The following is a 7,664-nucleotide window of genomic DNA, read 5'->3' as shown; positions in this document are numbered from 1 at the left end:
TTCAATCGCAAAAGAATAATACAATACAAGTTATACACTACCAAGATAACATAAAATACCTAACCGAATCACTACACACAAAGTACAATAAAGATACAATTACATTTAAAGGGGGGGAAGGAGAGAGAGAATGGCTTATAACATTAAATAAGAGACAATATGTCTGCAGAGAATTTACACATGTGAGAAACAATCGCTGCGCAGTTAGTCAATGCTGAGACCCTTTGTGGAGAGAAAAATTGAGCTCACCCAGGCTGGCTGTCCCTATATACACAACACCCAGCAACAACACAATGGTCCCTACAATACCGCATGGGACAGAAGCTAGACTCCATTTTGGGAAAAACTCCCATGATTCCAAAGTCTGTAACATATGATTTAAAAGGAAATGCTAGCAGCCATTTTAGATTTGCAAGTCCAAACACATGGCACTCTCTGCTACACCACAATCACATAGCAGAAGACACAAGACTCCACTATATTCCAAAATGTCCAAGCCTCAACACAATGCATATGTTCTGACTTTACAATTCCAAACCATCTAAATCACCTTTCACAATTTCAAGCCAACACAGTATCTCAATAACCAGAGCATATGGTATGCTGACTATGCTATCCTTCCAGAATCAGCACCACATATCTCATGCTGTCCATATGAGCCATCACAAGACCAGATCACCAGGTACCCACAAGTATCAGCCTGCTATTGCTACAAGCACATGACTACAGTAACAAACGGAAGTATGTTTTGACTTCTAACTTTCAGCAAGATGCATCATGTAAAACTACTATAATCTAATTTCCTTAGAGTCAGTTAAGGGGTCAGCTTGCTGGGGGTAGCTTGCTGGAATTTATTAAGTGTGGAATTAATAAGTGTGTTATCCGAACAGTTAAAAAAACAGTTCTTCTTCTTGGGACTGGACTAATCACCTTTTTTTCTTCTCATCTCTCAGGTATGTGAATTCATTGCTACATTGCTACCAGGCTCAGACTGACACACATGCTATGTGCAAACCACAACTTATATTTGAATGTATGTGAATTCATTGCTACATTGCTACCAGGCTCAGACTGACACACATGCTATGTGCAAACCACAACTTATATTTGAATGTATGTGAATTCATTGCTACATTGCTACCAGGCTCAGACTGACACACATGCTATGTGCAAACCACAACTTATATTTGAATGTATGTGAATTCATTGCTACATTGCTACCAGGCTCAGACTGACACACATGCTATGTGCAAACCACAACTTATATTTGAATGTATGTGAATTCATTGCTACATTGCTACCAGGCTCAGACTGACACACATGCTATGTGCAAACCACAACTTATATTTGAATGTATGTGAATTCATTGCTACATTGCTACCAGGCTCAGACTGACACACATGCTATGTGCAAACCACAACTTATATTTGAATGTATGTGAATTCATTGCTACATTGCTACCAGGCTCAGACTGACACACATGCTATGTGCAAACCACAACTTATATTTGAATGTATGTGAATTCATTGCTACATTGCTACCAGGCTCAGACTGACACACATGCTATGTGCAAACCACAACTTATATTTGAATGTATGTGAATTCATTGCTACATTGCTACCAGGCTCAGACTGACACACATGCTATGTGCAAACCACAACTTATATTTGAATGTATGTGAATTCATTGCTACATTGCTACCAGGCTCAGACTGACACACATGCTATGTGCAAACCACAACTTATATTTGAATGTATGTGAATTCATTGCTACATTGCTACCAGGCTCAGACTGACACACATGCTATGTGCAAACCACAACTTATATTTGAATGTATGTGAATTCATTGCTACATTGCTACCAGGCTCAGACTGACACACATGCTATGTGCAAACCACAACTTATATTTGAATGTATGTTATGTGTTTCTTGTAATTTTCTATGTATGTGCTTGAATTTATTGTGAATAGCTAGAGTAGTTTAAGTCTGCTGACCCTCCCTGTGCAATTTGTTCTATGATCAATTTGCATTTCAATCAGGTGGCCAAATGTTCAGAGGTAGACCTGTTCCTAATTAGAGACAGTATTTCCTTAGAGTCAGTTAAGGGGTCAGCTTGCTGGGGGTAGCTTGCTGGAATTTATTAAGTGTGGAATTAATAAGTGTGTTATCCGAACAGTTAAAAAAACAGTTGAAAAACTTCAAGAAAAGGTAATTTTCAAAAACAACTTACTCTAACTCCACTTAACCCATAAAATACAAACAACCACAGCATGTTCATCAAACTACTGTGTCTAATTTCAATTCATGGAATTCTCACCAAATTTAACACATTCTGCACACACCCAGAAACTCACCCCTCTGTACACATTACAGCTTCTATTCTCCACTCACCTCTTCTAAATACTCATGAGATTTATACTTTCCTCTCTGCAAGTACTTTGACAACCGCAACTGGCCACCAGTACAAACACTCGCAAACATCCACCAAAATGTATCTCACTCTTCTGCTTTTATTAGCTGGTGACATATCACCAAATCCAGGCCCCAACCACCTTTCCCCCTCACACTCTGCTGTCTCAAAACATAGAAATCCATCTAACCTCATAAATATCACGTGTCTCCCATCCCCCTCCAAGTCACTAAAATGTGCCTTATTGAATGCACGCTCTGTTTGTAACAAATTAACATCCATCCATGACCTCTTCATATCTCACAACTTTAATCTGCTGGCTATAACAGAAACATGGCTCACACAATCTGACACAGCCTCCCCTGCAGCACTGTCACACGGTGGTTTCCACTTCTCACACACATCTAGGCCTAATAGTAAAGGTGGTGGGGTCGGAATCTTACTGTCACAGTTTTTCACATACACTGTTTTACCTCAGGTTCCATCACTCGCATTCACCTCATTTGAAGTTCACTCTATCAGGATTTTCACCCCCTTCTCTCTGCGTGTTGCAGCTATCTATCGCCCTCCTGGGCAACCTAAACAACAATTTCTAGAAGATTTCTCTGCCTGGCTCCCACACTTCTTATCCTCTGACATCTCCACCATCATTATGGGTGATTTCAATATAGCTCTTGACAGTCCACAATCTGTTCATGCCTCGAAACTCCTCTCTCTAACCTCCTCTCTTGGCCTCACCCAATGGTCCGACTCCTCTACTCACCAGGAGGGCCACTGCCTTGATCTTGTGTTCATCAGGCTCTGCTCAGTTTCTGAATTCACTAACACTCCTTTCCCTCTATCTGACCACAACTTGATCACCTTCACAATCTCTTCTATTACTTTAAATTCTAGGACATTAAAACCAAGCAAGCCTCCTCTAACCCGCAGAAATACTAACAGTATACATTTTCAACAACTTTCCACTTCCCTGCAACAACGTCTCTCACCAATCTCTACATTCACCACACCTGACACTGCTGTATCACACCTGCACCAGACCCTAGAGAGTGCCCTTGATGAAGTGGCTCCAGCTACCCATCACACTCCACGTAGGCTTAGATGCCAACCATGGCACTCTAAATCAACAAGACACCTACAAAAACTGTCACGTAAGGTAGAACGTCAGTGGCGGAAATCTCAGAATCCAAGTGACTTTCTCACATATAAGACTACCTACCACTCCTATCGTCAGGCCCTGGACACTGCCAAACAAACATATTTCCAATCTCTCATCTCTTATCATGCCAACAACCCCAAGCGACTTTTTAATACGTTTAAATCACTTCTTTACCCTCCCTCACCTCCCCCACTAGCTACTATCAGTGCAGAAGAACTTGCTTCCTACTTCAAGGATAAGATTGATAAAATCCGAGATGAAATGGTATGCTCTAACTCAGCCAGTGACCTGCTCAATTCCCTACCTGAACCCTCTGGCACTTTCTCTTCATTTGATCCCACAAGTGAAGATGAAGTATCATCACTCTTTTCATCCTCCTACTCCACTACCTCTCCTCTTGATCCTATACCCTCACAGGTCAGTAAAACTTTGTCTCCTGTGCTTATCCCAACCTTAACTAAAATCTGTAATCTCTCTCTCTCTACTGGCATCTTTCCCTCTCTGTTTAAACATGCAGTCATTACTCCCATTCTAAAAAAACACAACTCTGACCCAAACACACTTTCTAACTACCGTCCCATTTCTCAGCTACCCAGTCCCTCCAAACTACTTGAGAGGCTTGCCTACACTCGCCTCACACACTTTCTTAACTCGCACAACTTATTGGATCCACTTCAATCAGGCTTTCGTGCCCAACACTCCACAGAGACAGCACTGACCAAAGTAGTGAATGATCTGGTCACTGCTAGATCAAAAGGCCATTACACACTACTCATTCTTCTAGATCTCTCTGCTGCTTTTGACACTGTTGACCACTCTCTTCTCATACAAACACTACAATCCCTAGGTCTTCAGGACACAGCCCTTTCTTGGTTCTCATCCTACCTATCTAATCGCTCTTTCAGTGTTCACTTCTCTGATTCTACCTCCTCTTCTCTACCTCTATCAGTTGGAGTACCGCAAGGCTCAGTCTTAGGTCCTCTGCTTTTCTCAATCTATACCTCCTCTCTTGGTAAACTAATCAGCTCCTTTGGATTTCAGTATCATTTGTATGCTGATGATACTCAAATCTACCTATCCTCCCCAGATTTGTCACCACCAGTATTGGCTCGTGTCACTGGATGCCTGTCTGCCATTTCATCTTGGATGTCATCTCGCCATCTCAAACTCAACATTTCCAAAACTGAATTAATTATTTTCCCACCAGCAAAGAGTAGTTACCAACCTGATATCTCTATAACTGTTGACAATGCAACTATCCACCCCACCCCACAAGCTCGTTGCCTAGGTGTCACCCTCGACTCTGAACTGTCCTTTGTTCCACACATTCAATCTGTCTCTAAATCATGTTACATGCACCTTAAAAACATATCCAAAATACGCCCTTATCTTACACAAGACACTGCAAAAACTCTAATCCATGCACTCATCATCTCCCGCATTGATTATTGTAATAGTCTCCTTACTGGTCTTCCCAAACATAGGCTATCACCACTTCAATCCATTTTAAATGCAGCTGCGAGGCTAATCTTCCTCGCCAGACGTTCTTCGTCTGCTGATCCGCTCTGTCAGTCCCTCCATTGGTTACCGGTATTCTACCGTGTCAAATATAAAATACTTTTACTTACATACAAGGCTATTAACCAAACTGCACCAACATACATCTCTTCACTCATCTCAAAATATCTCCCTACCCGACCTCTCCGCTCTGCACAAGATCTGCGTCTCTCATCCACATGTATTACCTGTTCCCACTCAAAATTACAGGACTTTACCCGGGCTTCACCCACTCTGTGGAATGCACTCCCACGCACAATAAGACTCTCCTCTAGTCTCCAAACCTTTAAACGTTCTCTGAAAACTCATCTCTTCAGGCAAGCCTACCAAATTTCAGATCCACACACATAACCTTCACAGCTTCCCTATCAAGTTTCATCCCCTCTGTACAGTCCACATAAACTCACATTTTGTCTTCCAACATTGCTGGGTGATCATATCCTATACAAACCATTAAGAACCTAGCAAACATGGGGAACCATTATGTGACAGGTAGCATCTATCCTTGTGTATCAATGCCTATTTCCCTATAGATTGTAAGCTTGCGAGCAGGGCCTTCCTACCTCTGTGTGTCTGTCTTTGCCCAGTTTTGTTCTATAATTGTTCTAATTGTAAAGCGCAACGGAATATGCTGCGCTATATAAGAAACTGCTAATAAATAATAAATAAATAATAATAATCTGTTATAAATCACCATCCATAAATGTATACCAGAGATGCTATGCTACAGATTGTCTACTGTTCCAATTCATTACAGATTTCATAGAGTATCATCCCAAACACCCAACAATCACACAACTGCACAAGCATCATTAACCTTAAGCCATTTGTATCTCCAAACTAACTATTCTATGCCAATCATTTCACAACTACTTTACCACAAACACATATTTAAACTATTCTATGCCATTAAGCCATGTGAATTCAATACTTAGCCTTCGTAAGGAGGTCAGTCCTGGTGATGAGCCAGCCATGCTTCTGGGTGCTATGTAGCTGTGTGAGTGAGTGAGTGTGCCCTGTGATTTCCAGTGGGTATATCATACCTGCATTCCAGCTGTGGGGGTGTGTCAACCACAGGAAGTGTGTGTCTTTCACAGCATGTGGGCTAGCTGTATCAGTGAGCTGAGCATGTGATCTTGGTTATGCAAAACGTTGTGTGATGACTAACACATTCCTGTCTTGTGGAAAGCTATTGTTTGGCGAATACAAAACAAACCCTGTCTTTGGGTTTTGTTCGGTATTCTCAATGTCCACTTTCAGTTGAGACAATGACATCTCAGCAATCATTCTTCTGGAGACAAATCCAGCCCCATTCGTAAACACAGGTGTTGGCCCTCCTCATTAAATCTCAAAGCTTAGTGTAATTAAAGGCTATTGTATTCCGTCTGCGGGACAGAAACTGACTATTCTTAGGTGTAATTTATTCGGAATACAATTAATCTTCAATTACTATTCCTGTGCTTAACTATGCATAAGAACATGTGAAGCCCTCCCAACATGAAAGCTATTGTTTGGGGAATCTCTAAGGTCAAAGAGCCATCTTGAGACCCACTGATACCTGTTGAACTCAGGGGAATATTAACTTATAAAATACATTATTTTGATTAAATATGCAGCGTGCACACGCATGAAGTGCATATATGGCAAAGTGCAGCGTGATATTTTTCTGACTTTTATAAATGTTTCTGTAAACACAAGCAGATGCCTTACAATAATGAACTGCTCAGTTACTTAACCAGTGGATTGGTGTCTTGATATTACACAGTGTACAGCTATACTCACTGTTATACACACTTTGGTCATGAAATGGAGCTTGACTTTGCCTGTGGTTTCTTTGTGTCTTTTTTGGGGGGCATATGTAGATACAGTAGGTAGTACTTCCAAAAGTTCTGAGATGATTTACAATTAGTTTTCTCTTTGACCATGCTTCAATAGGTATAGTTGTCCTTTAGGGAAACTGTAGAGGAACAATTCTTCAGATAAACTCCTGTGGATACGGCTTGCACCTAAAACTGCTTATCTAGGTGTGCATACTTTAGCATATATCTTGCTTACTCCACTAGCATATGCATTGCTCATTCACTGACACTGTTTTGCTCAGGAGTATAGACAATGGTCCATTAACCTCTCTGTTAAGATATTCGTCTCCATTTTTAAATCTCAGAGTCTTGAGTCTGCAATCTTTATCTCTGATGAAGTACACATGTCATTCTTATGAAGCCATCTATGAACATTAAGAAGTTTCCGTATCCACTTACTGACATAACTTCCATTGGATCACACACATGTGAATGTACTATCTCTTGTGGCACTGTAGCTCTGTTTGTTGATTTGAGAAATGGCTGATGATGTTTTCCTACGAAACATCTCTCACATACAGGTGGCCAAATTTTCTATGCCAGATTTCCAATGACTTCAACTAAGTTGTCAACATAGCATAACAGTGCTGTTTATAAAGGACATTTCATTGTTGACACCATAGCCTAAATGTAATAGGGTGCGATTTCAGAAAATGTGTGATTTTTACCGCAAATTTGC

This window comes from Pseudophryne corroboree, chromosome 4, assembly GCF_028390025.1.
Source record: "Pseudophryne corroboree isolate aPseCor3 chromosome 4, aPseCor3.hap2, whole genome shotgun sequence".
NCBI classification, from domain to species: domain Eukaryota; kingdom Metazoa; phylum Chordata; class Amphibia; order Anura; family Myobatrachidae; genus Pseudophryne; species Pseudophryne corroboree.
The sequence above is the reverse complement of the archived record's forward strand: the minus strand, read 5'-3'. Positions refer to the sequence as shown.